Genomic DNA, 23,470 nt, shown 5'->3' on the forward strand with positions numbered 1-23,470 from the left:
GGCTGATGCTGAAAGGGCCAGTAGTTTAGGGATTTGTTTGGCTAACTAACGTAGAACCTAGGTCAGGCCCCCACCAAGCCAATAAATGGTTTCGTTTCTAGGACCAGAATCTTCATAAGAGATGTGTGATGTAATATCACTGGAATCCAACTAAGAAAGAGATTGAAGATCGGTTGGATATGAAGATCCACGAATTCGCGGTGCAGGAGAACAGAAACTCGCGACTGACTAAGGAATAGTGGCTAGATATGTACCTATATACAAAAATACACGAGATCTTTTTTTGTTCCTTTCTGGTTGAGCTATACGAGTAGTTCACGAAGCTAGCAGATAGCCAAGGAAGATGGAGACTTGACGATCCTATTGTTTGAACTCCATAGTTAGTACAGAGATTGGAAGCCTCTGAGGATAAGACCGCCCAAGCTATTGACCATTGGCTCGATCACATCATAGGAGGATTTGTGACTAAATTCACAGTCGATACCTCAATCAACTACAGTGAGGCGGAGTAGTGCTTTTTCAAAGGTCCACGAGGTAAGTACATGAAGTCTTTGAATACCTGGATTAAGATGTTATTGTGCGAAAAACGGGTTATGCAGCTACCTTGATGTTCAGAGCTATGCAAAGTGGAAAAACTTACGGGAACAATGGAAGAAAGGGTCCTGAATATAGTCCATTAATTTCACCTCCACGAGGTGATGAAGAGGGAGTAGCACAGGCTTCTCCACGAAGTGTTATTCAGTGAATAAGAAAAGGATTCCTACGACTACCACCTCCACCCACACCACCTCCAAATTCACCACCGTCACCTGCGATTTCACCTGTACCACCTCCACCTCCACCGCGGTTTAGCATGGAAAATTCCATGAAGGTGACTTTGTTTAAAGGCTTGGGAAATGATGACCCAAAGCAATTTTGGTTTATGGTGAAAGCTGTATGGGAAGCTCAAGGTGTTATAGATGATCACTTGAAGAAGGCAAAACTGGTTAGTGCACTGCAAGATAACACGCTAACCTGGTACATTAAGTACTGTAATGATAACCCAAATGCTGGAGCGGTAGATCGCACTGAACAAAGAATTAAGTAGGCCTAAATCTGAGGCACAGTTGATTGTGGGGTTCAAATAAATCATGATGAAGCCAGGAAAGACACCTTGGGAATTAGATTAGAGGTTGAAGTGTCAAATCCACAAAGCTAATATGAACTTGACAGATGGACAACATCGCGAGTGGTTTGTGGCTTCACTTCTGCCACATCTAAGGGTTACACTATCACAACAGAAGATAAAGACTCAAGTAGAGGCCTTGGAGATTGCAATGAGACTGCATGAAACACCGATGCAAGATCCAAATCTGGGGGTTCAACAGATCCATGCGCAGTTGAAAAATATTTTTATGGAGATGCAAAGTTTGAAGCAGGACAAAACAGTTCGACCAAAGGTGCACGAAGAGGCATGGTGCCTAAAATGCAAGGGTCAGGGGCATGACAAAGACCATTGCTCGATCTTTGTGAACTACATGGAAGGATGAGGCCCAATACCTTTGAGGCTGGAAGATCAAGTAGGAGCAATCATGAGGCCTACGTTGTTGTGCACTATATGTCAGGTAGCAGGAAAACATACCACGGATAATTGGCATTTGCTGCAGAAGTTTGTACAAACGCCACAACAACTGTTCTACAACTTTTGTAGGTCGGTAGGGCATGATGAGTGCAATTGTAGGAGCTATGAATTTATGATGGATAGAACACCCACCTATAGGGTTCAGGAAGAAACGTGACCCCCTGACCAGAGAGCAAGGATGGCGAAAACAGGCTTTTAGGGGTGTGGACGAGGCTGAGGCAGAGGAGGACCTGGCAGAGGTCAGGGACAGTTGATTTGCTACAATTGCGGAGGACCAGGACGCTATGCCCATGATTGCACTAACCCAACACATCCATCCTATAAATATTTCACTTTGTTTGATCATGAGACAGAGTACTATCCTACATTGATAGCGAGGATACGCGACAACGGGGCGCTACCACCTCAGCTGACTTAGAACCTGCAGATGATGAGGTCTGAGCCTCACGAAGAGGATCCAAATGTAAATATAGTGCTCTGAAGTGGAATTGCAATAGGAGATGATAAGGGGAAACATGCCGAAGACAGTGCATGGGTTCGCAAAATTCTGATGATGGAGGTTGACTTTGATTTGGAGCATGCACGTGAAACATTCATGGAAGCAAAGAAGAGCTTTGTTGAGGCCTCCACCTCAAGAAGCAAGGATAATCCTAATCAGGAGATGGACCCTTCTATGCTTACAACCTTCCTAGAAACCTGCATGAAGTTGTTGCACGATAGCAAGGCTCTGAAGGGATTACATGAGCTTATAGATAGATGCACCAGAAACACTCCGGGTGAACCGCGCGTGGTATGAAAGATTGGTAAGCATTAAACAAGGACGAGACGGAAGATGAGACTGACCACGTAGATAGGAAAGTATGAGATGGATCAGGTTATTTTGGATCTGGGGTCAAACATGAATGTCCTACCGAAACAGACTTGGGAATGGATTTGTTACACAGTAATTTGTCACTGTCTTCACTCCAGTGTTCCTAATGTGTCATGTGTCCAAAGTCATACATGCTCATATTAGACAAATGCTCTCTGATGTTGCCAAATGACCCACTTTTCCAAAGGTTTCTACCTCATCGTGTCTGTTGGCCCAATAAACGCGCTGAAGGGTGCTCCAAAACAGCTCGGAAGTGTTGCCATCGTGGAAGTACACCTGATTCGCACGATGGTCAGATTTTGTGTGCCAGTGCGACTGTCACTTGTAATCTTGAGCAATTTCATGACTAGCTACGTTATTCAATAGCGATGTCAGTGCGGCAGTCCAGTTATGTGCCCGCGATGATCCAGATTGGGCGAATTTGTTCCAACAGTCAGCCTTCCAGATGACTTTAGACCTAGTTGTTGGCCTATTTTATGTCACCCTCCTTTCTCTGGCGTGGTTGTTCCGTCATTTGTGCTAGAGGGGTTGCCTCTGTCCGCAGAGGGAACACTTTCTTGCATCACAAATTGGCGACTCAGCTGGGGAGCTTTGGCCTGTGTTCTTTTATTGTTTACTCTTGTCTTGATTTTTTTTGTGGTCTCTTTTGAAGTTTTGGGGATTAGTTACCAGTCTTTTGAGTTTTCTGGCCTGATCTGGGAAATGCCCTTATTTGATTAAAGATTGATTGTCTTTGATTTGGGAGTTTTTGGTTCGCCTGTTACTGTTTTGAACATCATCGCGGATTTCAATCTAACAGTCGCGCTATCATCGCGTCACCCCTTTTGGAGTATCTTGTTCATCGCGTAATTACGCCTGATAGGCACGACAATTCTGTAAATCGACCATTGTGGAAAAGTCGTGTACTTCCGCACTGACATCACTTTGTTGCTACAGTATGCTTCCTATCAGCACTTGTTGCTTGTGTACCACCTGCGCTGATTGCTGTAGAATTGATTTTTTCAATTCTGCGTCCTGAATCCATCAGTCTTGCTAGTCCCTTGTTGTTCTCACTTGTTTGATAACTTGTTTTTCACTGTTTAGAGGTTAAGGCACTCTCTTGTGAGCTTTGTTGAATGAATCTTGTTTTTCTTGCTTTGTGACCTAGTTTCATTATTTCAAGTCTTTTGGATCAGTTTGGCTTGGTTTCTTGTTTGCAGAGATTCGTTTGCAGCTTGCTGTTGGTTTGATTGAGACTTCCCCTTTGCTTACTTTTGGTTGATTGTTTAGTGAATATTAGTGGACCAATCTTGGCATTGTTTCGATTCCTCTTCACTACCCGGACATAGATTACAATTATTTGGATCAACCGTTTTTCCACATTTGTTTGTTGCTTATTGGTTTCTTTTAGATTAGAGACATCAAAATCAAAGGATTGCATTTCATTTAGCATGCGAAAGTGAAAGTGAATTTGCATTTCAAGCTGCATATTGAAAAGAGAATGATTAAATCTCTCATTAGTAGTATCCATGCACTTTAGCGATTGATGTCTGTTTGCATTGAGTGACTGTTTTGTTGCCTTGGTTTTCTTGGTTTGGGAATGATCTCTCTACCCTCCCATAGGTAGATGTTCATCGAAAAGAAAAAGGATATTTCATTCATTCTAGCTGCATCCTAGGTTTTGTTATATACATACGGTAAGGCCTGAAAAATGAAACATAATCCAAGATCAACTTTAAAATGAACTGAATAAATCTAACAACGCATTGGAACATAACGCACACATTTAGAGGTCTAGGCTAGAGACATGCTCCGGCGTCGTTAAACCTAGTCACTTTTGTTTTCACTCAAGGTTGGGTGATTCCTCCTTCTGTGACTCAATAGTGGTCTAGCACGGAATTTTTCTCCCATGTACCGTCGAGTATATGCTGGGAGACCCCACTAGGTTATCATCCTTTATCCATAGGAAGCCGTGTTTGCCGCCTTACAAGCTGTAACGCACCAAACACAACATTCGGGAAGATTGACTGCCATATATGGAAATTCCTTGGTTTTCATATGACTGCCAAGGTGTATATGCAGTTTTACGGATTTGTCTAGTAAACCTTTTGCCTATTTCTCCAGAGTAGTCACTTTCGTTCCTTTTCGGACTCCCTAAAAGAAAAGGTCCATCTGATCACTTGTCACTTCAGGCTCATTAAATATTTGAAGGCGACTAGAGTCATCTTTTGTCCTTTTCTCGACTCTTTAAAAATGAAAAGGTCAAGTTTTGTTCCTGTGTCTTAAAATTTATTCGGCCACGATTCACATTTACCCAGTTAGATCTTGTTTACGTTAGCTTGAGTAGGGTCCTTTCTCGTTAGTTTTCCTAGGATCTTTTGAAGTCATCATCCTGGCGGAATCACCGGTCCCGTCTCCTATTCCAAGTGACCAAGGGTCTCCTTCTTCTGTTGCTCCTAAGGTACCGGTTGTGATTGATACTCTCCCTGTTATTCCGAGTATCCAACCGATTAACTCCCGCGCTCCAGAGGATGAGACTTATGAGATTCACTGGAACCCCATTTGGGAACCTTCCGAAGAATATATTCCTAGTACTCCTCCTAGTGTTTCAGTCCCAATGTCTTCTTCTGATATGGAGGAGACATCCCCCGTCACAAGTGAAGAATCCGTTGCGACAAGCGGTGAAATTCCCACCTCAACGAAGACTCCACCTTTTCGTATCACCCCTCTTGGTGTTATGTTGCCTTTACGCTATAAGGCGTTGAGGGATGTTATGTCTTCTAGGACTCCCCCTACGAGTTCTATGTGGTCGCACACCATCACTCTGACCTCGAAGTCCTTTATTCCTCAAATTCACAATGTGCCTGTCACTTCCGTCCCGACTATTCCAGCTATCTGTGTGGCTTCTTCAACCCCCGTTGTCGGTGTCGTTACTGCATCCTCAGTTGTGACCACTACTGCTGGACCTTCTTCAAGGTCAGCTAATAGTGGCCCATCGGCATCTGTACCTGGAGTTGTTGACCCTACACTAGGTGCCTCGCCTTCTTCTGGTACTATTCTAGTAGGGGGCATACGATCAATATTTGCATGCTCTTCAGAATGTGGATCCTCAAAATCCATTTCATTATTATGATTCTAGAGGGGCTCATATCTATTACCACAGACCTTTGTCACCTCAACCTGTGGTTTAAGTCATGGTCCCATTATCTGTTGCTTCGACCACCACTGGTTACGGCGGTGGCCAAGTATCACCTGCACATCTTCAAAGACCACCTCATCAAGGCCAACCGTCTTACATGCAAACCTCTTATGGGCAGCAGTATTATGGGCAGTCTTATCCAGGGCAACCTAGAGGCCCACAAGGACAACCCTTCCAGGGACAACCTTCAGCCTCTGGTGGTCCGTCTTTTACCTATTTTATGCAACCTTCTGGTAATCCGAGACAACCTTACATGCAACAAGGCCAACCTGGTGTCCAGCAAGGCTACCCTTCTGGACAAGTAGGTCAACCTTACGTTTAGCAAGGTCAACCCACTGTCCAGTGTGGTCAACCATCTGGACAAGTCGGTCAGCCTCAAATCCAATCAAGTCAACCAACTGTCCAGTCCGCTTAGCCATCCGGTCTATCAGGACAACCCTCAGTTGTGCAAGGACAACCCAACACCCAGCAAGCTCAACCTTCTGGGCAGATGGGTCAATCTCAATCTCAACTGGGTCAACCTTCTGGCCAGATGGCTCAACCTCAATTTTCTCAAGGACATCCTTCTGGGCCTACTCAACCGGGCACTCAAATGATCATTGCTTCTCAAGCTCAACCCAGTTTTCAGCCCCATGCTGGGCCCCAGACCCAATCCAGTCTTCAAATGCAGGTTGGATCTCAATCCCAACCGGCCTATCAAACGCAGCCTGCCTCTCAGGCTCAGTTTGGAGCCCAGCCGCCTTATGGTTTCCAGCAATCCCAAGGGCAAACTCAATTTGCCCCATATCAAAATTATCAACAACTACAGGTGAGTCCTTATTAGAATTACCAGCAACCTTATGTTGCTCCTGCAGGCCAAGTTGGTAATCAATGGAATGCTAGGGGGAAAATCCAGGGTCAGCCATCCTATAACCCCTATGGACAAAATCCCTATGGACAAAACCCTCCTGGGCCAAATCCGTCTGGACAAAATCAATGGGGGCAACCGGTAGCTGGCTGGAACTCTGGTACCACTTCCTACCCGCAGCCTTAGATGTCCTTTAACCCTCAATTACCCTTTTTAGCGACGTTGGAATTACCGGATGTGTCCAAACTGACCAAGGATCCTATTCTTCATAATCCGTATTGGCCCACGGTTCCAACTAAGATTCCCATTGAGTGTACCAAATTCGATGTTAAAGCTGGAGAAGATCGCCAGGCTCACGTCATGACTTATCATCTATGGTGTTCATTGAATTCATGGCTTGATGATTCAATTCGGCTTCGCCTTTTTCAAAGGACTCTCACTGGCTCTGCTGCTAAATGGTATATTGAGTTATCTCGCGGATCTTTTCAGGATTTTAACACGTTAGCTATGGCATTTTTGACTCATTTTCAGTTGCTGATTCGATATGAAACAGGCACAAACCTCCTGACATCCTTAAAACAGACAACGGCTACGCATATCTCTGATCATATCCATGAATGGAGATGGCATCGTCGTTTGATTAAGTTTTGGATTTCCGATCAGCTTCTCACCGACTGGTTCACGACCTCATTCGTCGGTCCGATAGCATGGGACATTGCTATGGGGGCATGTGTAACTGAAGAGTAGGATATTGCGCGCACTCAATACCTTGACTTGGTTTACTCCCAGTCCGGTATGCTATATGATTATTTTCCTGATGCCCCGAGACCCGGAACTTCCAAAGCCCTGCCAACACCATCTGTTGACGGTATCATCGGTTCTGTTAATCCGCCTTCAAAGAAAACTTCCACGAACCCTGGGAAGAAAAATTTGAATGCTCCGAATGAAAATACTTCTCAGGTTGTATCCAATTCTGGTAGTACTTCTGAGGTTAACGTTGTTCAGTCCACCACGGCGGACAAAGCCTCGAAAGGAAAGAAGAAGGGAAAAGGAAAGAATAAAGCGGATCAACCTAAGCAGGATTCCCCTAAACCTCCACCTGAGGAGGGCGCCAAACGCAAGCCCAAGTACCCTTGTCTTATCTGTGATGAGGATCACTATACCGAAGACTGCCCAAGGCGGTCTGAAGTTAGTCGTTTGTTGAAAGGTGCTCCCGGGACTCCTACTGTGCTCAAAGAGCCTTTTCCCTCGCAGCAAACACAAATGGTGGCTAATCCATCTCAATCCTCTTCTCCCCTTGGTTCTCAAGTATTTATGGCTGGGACGATTCCCGTCCACATCAGTACTCGAGCAAAAGAGTATCCGTCGCCTGCCGGGAAAGAGCCTGAGGTCCCCTCTAGTGCTTCTCTGTCTAATTCTGGCCTGCTCCATATAGAGAGACCTAGCACTGAGACGCCCGTCCGACCCCCTCCGAAAGGTGTACTCCGGAAATCTTCTTACAACCCTAATGCTCGTGCTTCCTAGCACTAGAACATCATTGAGGACTTAGCCCAGGCTTCGTCGGCTATGTCTGCTTTAGAAGTACTGCAGAGCTGCCCCTCCCTGAGGAAGTCCTTGCTATCGACCATCGGTGGCATAGACCCGGTTGACTCGGATCTTATTACTTTTGACCTGGAAAGCCATATACCGAGACTGCCTCACCAAATTTCCTTCCTCATACAGGTCATCGTCAATTCCAAAACGATTCATCGTACAGTCATTGATGAAGGTGCTTCAACTTGCATCATGTCTGTTGCCTGTTGGAAGGCTATTTGTTCTCCAACTCTGAGCCAGTCTCCTACGACCTTGGAAGCCTTTGATGGGAGAGAGTCTCGCCCTTATGGTATACTCCAACGTTTGCCCATTACTTTGGAAGGGAAGACGGTCGAAGTGGAAGTTGAATTTGTTGATGCTAATCTGACCTACAGCCTCCTTCTGGGCCGTAGCTGGACATATGCCATGCGAGCCATGGCTTCATCTCTATTTCGTGTCATTCGTTTCCCTCATCAGGGGAAGATCGTCACCGTAGACTAGCTGTCCTTCTCCTCCTCCTCTTCCGAAGGCAATGCGCCTTTTGTGGAGCATACCTCCATCCCATATGAGAGTGTGGGAGCTGGGCTTTTTAAAGATCCTGCCCTGATGGGTGTTTTTTCACTCCTACCTCCTAACGTCGCTCCTATCAATATGACTTCCGTTCGCTCTGATCCATGGGTTCTTCCCCCCGCTGATCAAATAGAATCTTGGGGCGATGAGATGCCGTTGAGTCCTGCCAAGCTCAACTACATCGAAATCGTTTCTGCATCGGCTCCACCTCCTGAACCTACTCTTTCGAGCAGGGCTCCCGACTCGTACACTCATTCCCCTTGGCTTGGAGATGATCCTTCTTCAGATCCTTTAAAGGAAATATTTCCTTATGATGAAGCCATTATCGAGACCATGTCTCTCAAGGAACCCCCTTGGTCTGATCATCACCATCGTTCCTCATTCCTCCCTGCCCATCAGGAAATGCTTACCTGTCTCGAGCGATTTGCTCTTTGTCTCCCATTCCAACCCCTTCAGACACCCATTCAATTTTATCAAGTGTCTTCTGAAGGAAACATGGGAAACATCACGCAGAACCAGCCCACCGACATCTCTGTGAAACCAGGGATTGTCAAGCATATCCATGTGGGGTCACTTGTACTCCAGAGGAAATTCAGCTCTATACTGTTATTTTTCGTGAATTTCATGATGTCTTTTCTTGGTCCTACGAAGAAATGCCTGGCATTGATCCTATCATAGTGGTGCATGAGATACCTACGCCCCGTGAACCCCCGAAAGGCTGCGGCCATTAAAGCAGAAGTTGAAAATCTTATTAAGGTTGGTTTTATTTACCCCATCCCACTCACAAATTGGGTCTCCAATATCATCCCTGTGACTAAAAAACAGGGTACCATTCGAGTCTGTGTTGATTATCATGATATTAACTGGGCCTGTCCCAACTATAACTTCTCCACACCCTTCATTGATCAGCTCATTGATGAGTGTCGTGGGAGAGAAATGTACTCATTCATGGACGCTTTTTCTGGGTATAACCAGATCAATATTGCGCCCGCAGATCAGCATAAGACTGCCTTTATCTATCCGTGGGGCACTTTTGCCTACAAAAGGCTCCCTTTTTGTTTGAAGAATGCCAGTGTTCCCTTCTATAGAGCTATAAAAAGGGTCTCTTTCACCTCTAATTACCTCACATTAATATGTCAATCTGAGAATGTTTTGTTATTTCAAAGAGTGTCTCAGTCTGAGGCTATCATTTGTCAGAGTAATGCTAGTAGTACAATGTTCAGAAATACAAGAGTAAATGGATGATTGTCTATAGCTTAACCACTTCAAAAGACTAAATCACACATTCAAAAGACTAAGCAACTTATTAGTCAAGGGTTCAGTAGAAATAACCCATCCCTTTGGAAACTGATGGAAAAGTAAATCAGAGAACAGATCGTGGATCTGGGAGCTGGACAGTAGATGCCAATGCTCACTACAGCCTAAGATTGTTCTTCACGCTAACACCAATAAATGGAACGACAACAATTAAGAAATCGAACAGCAAATCTGAAATGGAACAACAAATCCGAAATGAAATAGCAGCTAAGAAATAGAACAACAACTAAGTCTCACAAGCAGTAATAATCTCTATCAGATCTAATGCATTAATCGTAATCTACAGGAATGAAACGGAAATATTTCACTCTTAAGGGAAGATTGAATAACACACACCAATGGAACATCACTGATTACTGATAAATTATGGAACAGCGCTTGAAAACCATATACGCACACAACACACTTAAATAGTAATTTGATCCAAGTATCAATATCAGTTAGAAAGAATACGACTGCAATTCAAAATAGAACAACATTGTTCATAAATCCAACAGTCACAAAGAACATAACTTCCAAGATGAATTCCATCACGTTAATGAACAAGTGCACATCACAAAGGCTCTATAATGGAACAGTAATAATATTTTGTAAAGACTAGCAGTATTAGATCAACTCCTAAAAGAACAGTAATATGATGTAGAGTCAATACAATCATTCTGTCTGTAGAAACTTTAATAAATTAAACATAACAGAGCATGTGATGTAAACTTATAAAACACATCAGATTACCAAATGATGTCGATAAGCAAACCACGCATAAACCAAATGTAATAATACAGGAGCGAGTGTCCTCCAGGGCCGGGCCCTTAGCCTCTAGGGGTTCACCACTTGAAGTTATTCCAGACTCAGAGATGAAATAGTAACCAAGTTTGTATTAATGCATAGAGCAGAATTACAATAAACCAGTTCTTAACGAGACTCGATGATCAAAGTTTTGATCTTAAAAGAAATTACATAAAATCATAATCGTATCTAACTCTCCCCTGAGCTAACAGCTGCCCCTTTTATAAGGGTGACAGCAAAGATATCTAAGTGCAGAAATAGATAAAACAGCGATCCCTCGGGATCAAGGATCCTGAGGCATTCGCCGAACCGTTAGTCCTCAGTCATTTCTTTTCTCTCCTGTGCCGAGCTGATATCTCCACCTCCTTTCCCGGGCTGATTCGCTTTTATTTGCTTTGCCTTGTTTGCATTCGGTCTCCCGTCAAAGGGACAGTGGTTAGCCCATCCTTGTCCTTTCCTTTGGAACGGCAACTTCTCGTTTTTCCTCCTTCCTGCATAAGGAAATGACAATTGTTAGCGTTTTCGTCTTGCATATTAATCTCACATGGTCTATTATAATTCTTTATCATTTTCCTCGTTCATGATGCAAAAGGTTTGTAAGTTCTAATGAAAAGATACTGAAATAATCATCAAAAACATACCTTCTTTAGTACTCCACACACCCCCTTGCTTACCCTGTTTCATGCCCTCATGAAAACATTGTAGTTGACATGTAAGGCAGTGAGAGAATAGGCTGGAGATGGAATCTCATGTGGAGGCCTACAACCATGATGCAAAACTAAGTATTCAAAGAAATGGCCTGTCTGACCCTCAGGCATCTCATATAGGGCTTGGTATCCAGGTGCAGGGTGCCAAATAATTGGACTCTGGAATCTATATCCTAACCAGGATGGCCCTGCCCTCAAAACAATTTCACCATAGAGGTGCAAGCGGTTGGCAGCTAATTTAAAATTCTCATACTTAAATGGTTCCCTGAGCTAGATATTCGAATTAGAGATTTGATACCGAAATTTAGCTGCACCAATGGCAGGGTCTTTGATAGAGAAAAAGTATTCTAATCCCTGTCGAATGAGTGTCTCATGCATGGGTCCTAATGCTTCAATTACACCTGGAGTCTTCATGAGGTTTCTATGTGCTCTCCACAATTGTACTAGGTCCCTAGGCTCAGCCCTTACCCACAAATCTAATATGTTTTCTTGCCTTTGGAAAGTATTATAGGCTTTAAGCCATTTAATTTGATTAAACCCAAATGAAATAAATGCCTACAATTGGATATCCCCAACAAAAGGGCCAGGGTTCAGCTCGTTCTCCTGGTCTAATACAAGGTTATGTAAATAGAACTCACACAGTAGTCTCTGGACTTTTACCACGTAGTGCTTACAGCAGTCTATAAAATCATTGACGGTGTTAATTTGTATGGGAGCACCTGCTTTAACAGCCTTTATTTTTAATTGCAAATACCATTCCAGTAAAAACAAGGCATAATTCTTAGCAGGGGCTCTACATGCTAAGACGTCATTGTATAAAGAACATAAGGTATCCATCTGCTTGATAACTATATCTAACCTACGATTTACCTTCGCGACTTTCTCTTGTTCCCTTCACCACCCTTCAAAGGCTTGGCTTTCAGATATATTGACGTTCCTAAGCTGCTGCTGTAGCTCTTCATACTTTTCACGAGGGGCCGTTTGCTCTCTAAGCTTTTCTGCTTCTTGCTGAGCTTGCTTCAAACCCTTTCGTAGGGTTACTGTTTTTGGATCTCTTCTCCATGCGGCAGTGGAGGTCGGGAGTTTTACCTGAACTTTCCTATTGCGTTGCTTTGAGTTCATAACCCTTATCACTCCCGAAAGTGGTGCCTCCGTATGAATTTCCTTATCATGGGTCATCATCTCATCCATTTCTATCTTAACGTGGATATTAGTCCATTGTTGTTCCTTTTCAATTGGAACAGCAGTCTGTTTCTCAGCATCATTCGGAACAGCAGCCTGGTTTTCGACAGGGTTTTGAACAGCAGGGTGGATTCTAGTCCTCCGCCCCTTTGCCTTGAGGGGTTTGGCTGGAGTGGTCACATTTTTCCTTCCCAAAGTTCTTTTTACCCTTTGCCTTTCTTTTAGAATCCTAATATGTTGGTGGAGCTGGACTATTATATTCAGTAATCTCTGCAGTTCCTTTCGCAATTCTTTAATTCCAGAGTTTCCTTAGAAGGAACAGCAAGCTGTTCACTGTGGCCTAGACTGTGACTAATTCCTGGATTTTCTCTCTGGGGTGTTTCTTCACTGTTCTGCTCTGGCTGTTCTGGGGTAAGTACCCTAACTGGTTCTATTATTTCTTGGGTGACTTCTCTTTCTGCCCCTGTTTCCTCCAGAATTTCTTCTAGTGTCTTCTGGTTAGGTACGGATTGTTCCTGTTCAGCATCTCCTGTCATCTTTTAATCATGAACAGGTAGATTTTCTTCTTCTAACTCCTTTGCATGTGATTCTTCAGGTGCATTTTCCTCCTGGGGTTTCTTTTCGGCATGGGGGTCTGATGGACTGGAAGGTTTTCCATATTCACCCCAATTCATCTTCTCCCACTGGGTCCTGCAATGGGCTACCTTCGTGTTGTTCCGTTTCCTCCTCCTGCTCGGATTGCTCGGCTTCTTCTTCTTTATCTTCTTCGGTTTCAGTTTCTTCAGATTGCTCGGCTTCTTCTTCGTTTTCTTCTTCTTTTTCTTCTTCTTCTTGCACTCCTTTCTCATCGTCCTCCCCTTCTGGCCGTGGGGGTTGCTCATATTCTATTTCTACCGGCTGGCTGGTGTTTTCTTGGGGCTTCTCCAGCCTCCCTCGTAGCCGTGCTAACCGGACCGATTTCCTACGTTTTTCTGGCCGCTCAGGTGTACCAGTGACATGTTTACGCTTTGCCGATTCTCTGCGTTTTTCTGGATGCTCGAGTGTACTAGTGGCATGTTTACGTTCTGGGGATGGTGCGGTCAATCCCCCATTTATCATGGAAATTAGCTCTTCCCAGCTGCTCTGCTGTTGGGTGAGGCTGTGGCTGACTGTTAACCGAATCAACCCATGATGACTAACAACTGACTCTACATGCTGTGCCTTTTTTATGCTCCATGCAATGTCATGAAGTAACAAATTCAAAAATGCAGGTAAATTTACAGAGCATTTTTTCTTTAGTACAACTAAGAGTTTAAGATTTCGTGGTCTTACCACGTCTTTTCTGCCTTCACAGGTGATGTAGCTTTGAATGGTTTTTTCCAATTCTACCCATGGCTCTCCTAGTGCTGCTGGCAGAACTCCCTTTCCTCTAATTGCCAGGCTCTGGCCTTCGTCCTGGAAGATTTCTATAATCTTCTGCAATCTTTCCTTTTTTAACGTCCATACAGGTCCAGTGGCTGGTAGTCCTGAGACTTCTGCGATTATGTCATCAGTGACTGCTATGTGTCTCCCCCTCACTGTGGAGTAATCCTCTTGCAAGTTCTGCAAGAATTCAATTGCCACAGTCTCGTTAGACTCCTGCAAGCGATTGAGATAAGTCAGCCACCCTACTCTTGCCAGGATTTCCCGGGCAGCGGCAGAGACTGTTAACACTTGCGGTTCTCTCCGAATCGATATTCCTCCCATGGCTTTGCTGTAAACTCTTAATGGAACAACAACTGTTCGTGCTGTTGAAACACAGAGGGGCTGACAGACGCAAGACTTGTTCAAAATCTAATGTTGTAGAGTATACAATAGAAATGGCTTATGAATAGCAAGTCATGCAGAAAAAATAAATAAAAAAATGGTATTCCGTTGAGCCGTGCTATACCCTAGTATACAAATTCCCGAATAGTGGGCTGACACGTAATCCAGGGAATGATGAGGTTAACTTCCCCCCCACAATGTGATAGGTTGTCCCAGCCGTCAAATAAAGGAGCAGCGCCCGCTCTGAAGCAGAGTCATAAAGGAACAGCATATGGCAATATGCCATGTTTACAAAAGTAGTGAATTACCGAAATCGAGGCGTAGAGTTGGATCGCTTAATACGTAAGAAACTACTATGATATGATGCGAGGCTGGGGGATAGGACATCTGCCGTGGAACAGAATCTCATGCAGTCATTGTCAACTGTTCTGTCATGATTGGTAATAATATATGTCCATGCATTATATGGTTCGGGAAATAATATATGATTGATTACTAAGGTATAAGAAAGAGAAAGGTGCTAATAACTTACCTATTGGTGTAAATAATTTGACTTCAATACCATTAGCAGTGCTCTGCTGCTGACAGGTGTCCATAACTGTTAGGCCCCTATACTACTAGTGTAACCCCTTATTGTTATTAGTAAAACCCACTTATTATATTGATTTACCCATGTAGTGCCCATATTGTTACTAATGTACCCCATAGAAGCCCACTATTGTTATTATTGTGCCCTTACATTATTATTGTTATGTCGGCTCTAATTATGTTATGACCCCTTAGACTCCTATATATAGAAAGGAGGTCTTTTCATTTGTATCATCGAAGAATTGTTCATTTATGTAATGTAAAGGAGGTTGCCCCCTCGAAGAGGCTGAATTCTAAGGCGTTGATCTATCTTTTCTATCTTTTCTTGAGCTGGTTCCATAACATTTGGTATCAGAGCTTTGGATTCTAGGGTTTCACTGCTCCAAACAGGTCATCGTGGAATTTTCGCTATAACTTTTTTTCTGTGACTTTTCCGAAGTCGCAAAAAAAACCCATTTGAGAAGAAATTGCGCTGAACCTTGGGTCCGAATTTCACAGCTTTTTGCGCGATATTTGTGGAGATATGATCTGAGGAAGTTGGTTTTTTTGCAAACTCTTGAATTACATTCCAAACAGGTGACCTGGGGAAAATAGTCATAACTTTCTCTCTAAGCATTGGATTGAAATTTCGTAAGAAGGTACAGAAAGAGGACAGACTATAGTTTTTTTTATACCTTTTCAGAGCCAAAGGTCGAAAAATTGACACGTGGCACTTCATACAAGTTAGCTCTTCTGGAAAGGTCTATAATCAGGTCATCTTGGGAGATTGTGCATAACTTTTTTTTGGAGAATCCAATTTGGATCAGACTGGTGGCATTGGAAAGAGGACACAGAGGGCTACTACAGGTAGCTATTTCAGAACTTAAATATCTACAAGTATAGAGTTACAGTCATTTCAAGATCGAGGTCCTAAAATCAAGAAAAAGCAAGATGAGGAAGTTTGATGGCAAGGATTCGGTAAATTGGATACTTCAGATGGAGAAATATTTTGATCTACATGGTGTACCACAGTTACAAAAGGTATGTATTGCATCTTCATATTTAGAACCGGATCAATTTTTATGGTATAAAGGGCTTTGTTCTCGTAAACAACTTGTTACATGGTCAATTCTCACGGAGGAAATGATAGCACATTATGAGGATACAAAGAGCAACACCTTCTTTAGAGCAACACCACAACAATTGGAAAGAGTAAAAGGGCTTTGTGACATATTTGAAAGTAAAATTATGGCAACAAGGAAGTCTACCCCTCACAAATTTAAAGATGGACTTGTTGTTTCTCCTAGCCTTCCACAACCTACAAGGGTTACACCACAACAATTGGAAGAAAAAAGAGAAAAAGGGCTTTGTTACAATTGTGACAGCAAATGCACTAAAGGTCATAAGTGTGCTGAGAAGAAATTATTTTACATAGAGTATGAAGAGGAGGAAGAAAAGGATCAAGAAACATCAAAAGAAGAGGATATATGCCAGGACCTGACCCCAGAGAAAGAAGAAATGAATCAGAACATATCTTGTAAACTATTGGCAAGAATGACCACTCCTCAAACTCTCAAGATAGAAGGACATATCAAGAAGAAAAAGGTGCAAGAAGTGAAAGATGAAATCAAGAAAGAAGAAATGAATCCAGCCATATCTTGTAATTCACTGGTTGGAATTACCACTCCTCAAACTATCAAGATAGAAGGACATATCAAGAAGAAAAATGTTCAAGAAGTGAAAAATCACATCAAGCGTCAAGAAATGAATCTGACCATATCTTGTAAAGGATTGGAAGAAATTACCACTCCTCAAACTCTAAAGATAGAAGGACATATCAAGAAGAAAAAGGTTCAAGCAGTGAAAGATCACATCGAGCATCAACAACAAGTTCTCCAACTTTTAAAGGATAACGCGACTTCGGTGCAAAATCAAATGAAACAACAGGTAGATCAACATCATAGTGAAAACTTTTTTGATGTAGGCGACCGGGTATTTTTACTGCTACATCTAAAGCAAGCTATTTATGAGAAGGAAATGTTCGCAATACTACATGCACTTAAGAAATGGCGACCTTACCGAATGGGAAGACTCTTCAAGGATGAGGATGTGGAAGCATTGTTGTGAGCCATTTATATTATCCAACCAGATTGGATAAACAAAGCAAGGGATGAATGGAAGAAGGACGAAGAAGTATGGCCACTTATTCAAAAGTTGCAAAAGATCCCAATTCAAACAATTTTGCTAGAAATTGAAGAGGAAGGAAAAATCATATTGGAACCTGGAGCAGCCACAGAAACAAGAACCCGACAGCGACGAAATCGATCAATTTCAGAGTATCTCATCAAGTGGAAGAACTTACCCGCTGAATATTCCACATGGGAGGACAAGAATTTTATACAGAAGCATCAAGAACAACTCAAGCGTTGAGGACAACACTTTTTGAGGGAGAGGGGCATGTTAGGCCCCTATACTACTAGTGTAACCCCTTATTTTTATTAGTAAAACCCACTTATTATATTGATTTACCCATGTAGTGCCCATATTGTTACTAATGTACCCCATAGAAGCCCACTATTGTTATTATTGTGCCCTTACATTATTATTGTTATGTCGGCTCTAATTATGTTATGACCCTTAGACTCCTATATATAGAAAGGAGGTCTTTTCATTTGTATCATTGAAGAATTGTTCATTTATGTAATGTAAAGGAGGTTGCCCCCTCGAAGAGGCTGAATTCTAAGGCGTTGATCTATCTTTTCTATCTTTTCTTGAGCTGGTTCCATAACAATAACCTTGGCAGAGTTGTTTATTTCACCCCTGGAACCATGATCCTTTGTGTATGCTTAGGAAATGTTGTGTGATGTCAAAATGTAGGCCATTATGCTGGCTTGGTGACCAATTAAGCATAATGCCATTCACGAGGAAGGAGCGAGAAGTGGGCAGGACGGCTCGTGATGAGACCTCCTATTCCAAGGGTTGTTTATTTGATATACCTTTTGGACCATATCCCTGGTGTGGTGGCCATAGTGGGAATGCCACTTCGCTTTCGTCCTCATGATCATGGTAGGTTGGCTCTTGATGAGACCCCCTATCCTGCATTTGACAACTTATGAGTCATGTTTGCTCTTTTTTTCTTTGTTTTTCATAAAGTACTTTCCCTTATTTATAAAAAAATGGTGGTTCAACACTCCTTAAGAATAGGAATGGTGGAAGAAATCTTAACATCTCAATAGGAAGATATAAACCCTTTGCTCTTATTTCTAAATAATAATCAAAGAGGATTAAAAGGGATCAACATGATAAAGTTAACCAATCAGAGCAGAATTAGTAGAACAATGACAGCAAAAGCTGATAAATAAGTGTGTCCTTCCTTCTATCCTCTTACCAATTCAGAGAAATTTCTTATAAAGATAGTGATTTATGATTGACTGATTTCAGTATGTTGTGATTTTGTATCCATTGCATAAGTGCATAGTTGTATTCTAAAAGACTTGAAAGAACAAGAGCAATAAGCATCCTCAATTTAAAACAGAAAAAGGAACAAGCTGTTTCACAAGGAGAGCAAAAACATGCAAGTGGTGTTCCTTTTGGAAAAAGAAACAAAAAAAGACCACAAGTGTTGTTCCTTTGGAATAGGAACAGCAGAAAACGCAAATGTCGTTCCTTTGAAAAAGGAACAGCAAAGATGGAAAACACTGTTCCTTTGGAAAAGGAACAGCATAACACACAGATGTCATTCCTTTGGAAAAGAAACAACAGAAATTGAAAACGTTGTTCCTTTGGAAAAGGAACAGCAGAACATACCGATGTCGTTCCTTTAAAAAAGGAACAACAAAAATAAAAAATGTTGTTCCTTTGGAAAAGGAACAGCAAGACACAGAAATGTCGTTCCTTTGGAAAATTAATAGCAGAAATCAAAAACAAACAGGCAAATGTCGTTCCTTTGGAAAAGGAACAGAAGAAATCAAAAATGTTGTTCCTTTAGAAAAGGAATAGCAAAAACACACAAATTCCATTCCTTTGAAAAATGAATGACAGAAATCAAAAATGTTGTTCCTTTGGAAAAGGGACAGCAAAACACACAAATGCCATTCCTTTGGAAAAGGAACGGCAGAAATCAGAAAATGTTATTCCTTTTCCAAAGGAACAGCAAAAACACACAAATGCCATTCCTTTGGAAAAGGAACGACAGAAATTAGAAAATGTTGTTCCTTTGGAAAAGGGACGGTAAAACACACAAATGCCATTCCTTTGGAAAAGGAACGACAGAAATAAAAAATGGTGTTCCTTTGGAAAAGGGACAGCAAAACACACAAATTCCATTCCTTTGGAAAAGGAACGACAGAAATAAATGATGTTCCTTTGGAAAAGGAACAGCATAACACAAAAATAAATAAAAAGAACCAAATTACAACAAAATGACGGCTGATCCAAAGGGGGATGCTCTTTTGAAAAAGGAACAGCCAGAAGAAAAAGCTGTTCTTTTGAAAAAAAAGGAATAGCAAAAATAATAACAGCAAAATGTTGATTCAAAAATATGTACAAAAATGATTCAAGAAAAGAAATTATGTAAAAACTGTAAAAAGAAATAAATTCCTTAATGAATTATAGGTGAGGAAGGCTTCTCTTCCTCCCCCAAAATCTCCATATCAAAGTCTCGGCGTAGCTGCTGGCAGAAGGACTCCCGAGTGAGTGGTTTACTATAGAGACAAACTCAGTGGCCATTTGCCTTGAAAGCATATCCAGAACCGTCAATAGTGGTTAGAGTAAGGGTCCCATTGTCATGTACCTTCTGGATTTCGTATGGTCCCAACCAACGAGTCTGGAGTTTCCCAGGGAAGTCCTTAAACCTGGAGTCGTACAAAAGAGCCCAATCTCCTTCGTGGAAGACTTTATTTTTAATGAGAGCATCATTCCGTTTAGCTCGCTGCTGTTGGATCAGGGCAGTATTTTGAAGTGTAGAGAGCCTAATTTCTTCCTGCTCATTGATCTACTGCAATCGATTAATCTGTGCCTCAGTTAGATCTAAGCCAACTTCCTGTGTTGTTCGCAATGTTTGGATTTCGAATTCGATGGGGAAAATGGGTTGTTTTCCAAACACTAATTGATAAGGTGAGTAACTAGTGGTGCTTCTCCATGTTGTTCTGTAAGCCCACAGTGCTTCAGGTAGTCTGGCAGCCCAATCACGTCTATATGACGCAATAGTTTTCGTTAGGATTGATTCTATTATTTTATTGCTACTTTCTACCTGCCCATTTTCCTGTGGGTGGTATGGAGTAGTGATTTTATGTTGGACATGATAGTTGTTGAGTGTTGCAGCTATTCTATTCCCAGCAAACTATGGTCCGCCGTCTGTAATTATTTCTATTAGAAGGCCATAACGTACAAATAGATGGAACGTGAATTGTATGACAGAGTCCTCTGTAGCTCTTGGCAATGCCTCTACTTTAACCCACTTGGTAACATATTCTGTTGCCACCAAAATATATGTTTTCTAGTTTGATGATGGGTTAATTGGTCCAACGAAATCAAGAGCCCATCGCTCGAATGGTTCGATGACTAGTTATGGTTTCAGAGGCATCTCATTAGACTGACCAGGGCATCCTGCTCTCTAGCAACTGTCACAGGCTTGGACAAATTTCTTTGCATCTTTGAAAATCGTGGGCCAATAATACCCTGTCTGCAGCACTTTATGTCCAGTTCTGCGATCGGTGAAATGTCCACCACATGGTCCGTCATGGCAAGCTTTTAAAATGTCAAAGATTTCATCTTCTCGAACGCATCTCCTGATATGTATGTCTGCCCCTGTATGGAACAAATAGTCCCCAATCCAAGAAAATCGAGCACTCCGCTGAACAATCTGTTTCTGCTCATTAGGGGTTAGATGCTTCGGTAATTTACCCACTGCTAGGTAATTGGCAACATCAGCATACCAGGGTGTTTGAACAGCGATAGCAAACAGATGCTCATCCGGAAATTGGTCTTCAACTGCTACTGCATTCTTGAGGGAAAATCGGCTACAGGATTTTTTTACCAGGTCGATCCTTGATTGTAATATCAAATTCCTGCAATAAAATCAGCCATCTAGTTATTCTGCCATTTGTGATAGGCTTGTTTACTAGATATTTTATGGCAGAATGATCTGTGTACAAGATAACAGTATATCCAGTAATGTAATGTCTAAACTTATTGACAGCATGTATTACAGCTAGAAATTCTTTTTCAGTAATAGTGTAGTTTAATTCAGCAGGGGATAAATTTTTGCTGATGTAGTAAATTGCATATGGTTTTTTATTCTCTTCCTACCCAAGGACTGCTCCAATGGCTATATCTGAGGCATCAGATGATATTTGAAATGGCAAATCCCAATTTGGTCCTTGAAGGACTGGAGATGTGGATACAAGCTTCTTCAGATCCTTGAAATCACATTCACATTTTTCTGTCCAAAGAAAATCAACATTACCAGTTAGTGCATACAGAGGTGCAGCAATGTGTGAATAATGTTCTATAAATCTCCTATAATAACCAGAAAATCCAAGAAAACTGCATACCTCCATTTGAGTGGTAGGAGTGGGAATAAGCAAAATTATTTGGATTTTGGTTGGGTCTACCTGAATGCCAGCTGCTGAAATATAATGTCCTAGGATAAGTCCTTCAGTCATCATCATATAGCATTTTTTGTGGCTTAAACAAATCCTAGTAGCAATGCAGCGTTGTAGGACTTTTTCTAGGGTATCCAATGCTGGATCGAAATCATCTCCATATGGTGTAAAGTCATCATGTATACTTCAAGTCCTTCATTTATTAAATCTACAAAAATGCTAAGGATAGCCCTTTGGAATTGGCAAGAGCATTGCATAAGCCAAAAGGTAGAACTCGGTAGGCAAATGTTCCCCAAGGACAAGTAGAAGTAGTTTTGTCTTGATCTTCAGGGGCAATCTGAATCTGATTGTATCCACTGAAGCCATGCAGGAAAGAAAATAATTTCTTTCCTGCCAAAGTGTCTAATACTTGGTCGATGAATGGGAGAGGGAAGTGGTCTTTTTGTGTTGCTTTATTTAGCTCTCTGTAGTCCACACAGATTCTCCATTTCCCATTCTTTTTTGCTACCACCACAAGCGGAGAGACCCATTTACTATCAGAGATAGGGTAGATAAAATTGACATCTAAAAGTTTTTGAAGTTCAGCTTTTACCACATCTTTTAGGTGAGGATTTAGTCTCCTATGAAGTTGACGAACAGGTCTCACATCTTTTTCTATATAAATGTGGTGTGTACATAATTGGGGGTCAATTCCTTTCATATCAGGGTAGTCCCATGCAACTGCTTCTTTATATTTCCTTAACAAATGGATGAGCTTCATTTCTTGCTCGGGTGTGAGGTTGGCATTAATTTTTAAGGTTTTACCCAGTTCAATTTCCACAATTTTACTATTTGCAACAGAAGTAACGAGTATTGTTTGATCATGTGTATCTTTCAGAGGATCTTCTTCTAATTCATTATCAAATGTTGCTTTTATCATATGACAATGTGTGCAGGATCTGGATTCAGTTTGACTAATGAAATTATTAAAGGCATCTTCTTCTGTTTAGTCTTTGAAATCAAGTGCCTCTTGTATAGTTAATGGAGATCTAATGTTATCAGTAAGGTATGATACAGGGTGCTTATTAGTTTTGATTATTCTGACACTTGGCTGCGCTGGAGGATATAGAACTAAGTTCTTGATATTTGGTCCTCTAGTTATGGTCATATTTCCTTGCCGGCAGCCAATATAAGCATCGACAGTGGCAAGCCAAGGTCTACCTAAAATCAATGGATGTCCATCAAGTCGGGTTTTGGGATTTATTATCAGAAAATCGGTTGGATATTCCCAGGAATCAACAGAGACCATGACATCATGTAGTGTGCCCTCCAGCCTAACCACAGATCGGTCAGCCAATTCTAGCAAGGTAGAGGTGGCTTCTACAGATGTAATGCCTAGCTTTTGGCAAGTAGTGGTCGTTAAGATATTAATTGCAGCTCCTAGATCAACTAAGGCATTGGACAGGATCTGACCATAAATTTGGACAGTTACAATTGGATTTCCTGGGTCTTCGTATTTAATAGGTGTTTCTTTTCCTGATAGTAAGTCAGATAGAGTGCCAACTACTTGGACTCTTGGATTATTTGTTATATTCCTCCTTGGTTTCTTTATGCACAATTCCTTGATAGTTTTTGCATATATCGGGATGTCTTGAATGGCTTGGAGGAATGGAATTTTTATGTACAAATTTTGTAATTCTCCCAGAATGTCAAAATCAAGATATTGCATAGGTTGAGGTATGACTAATCGTTCTGGGAATGGAGGAGAGGATGTGGTTGTTTGATTATAAGTTTGTTGTTTATTCACATCCTCTTCTTGTGACAGATGTTCTCTGGGTAACTGATCTTCAACCTGAACTATCTTATCTCCCTCAGTTTCAATA

Source organism: Pinus tabuliformis, chromosome J (genome assembly GCF_031772625.1).
Source record: "Pinus tabuliformis cultivar Carrire ecotype Pingquan chromosome J, CPIR1, whole genome shotgun sequence".
Lineage (NCBI taxonomy): Eukaryota > Viridiplantae > Streptophyta > Pinopsida > Pinales > Pinaceae > Pinus > Pinus tabuliformis.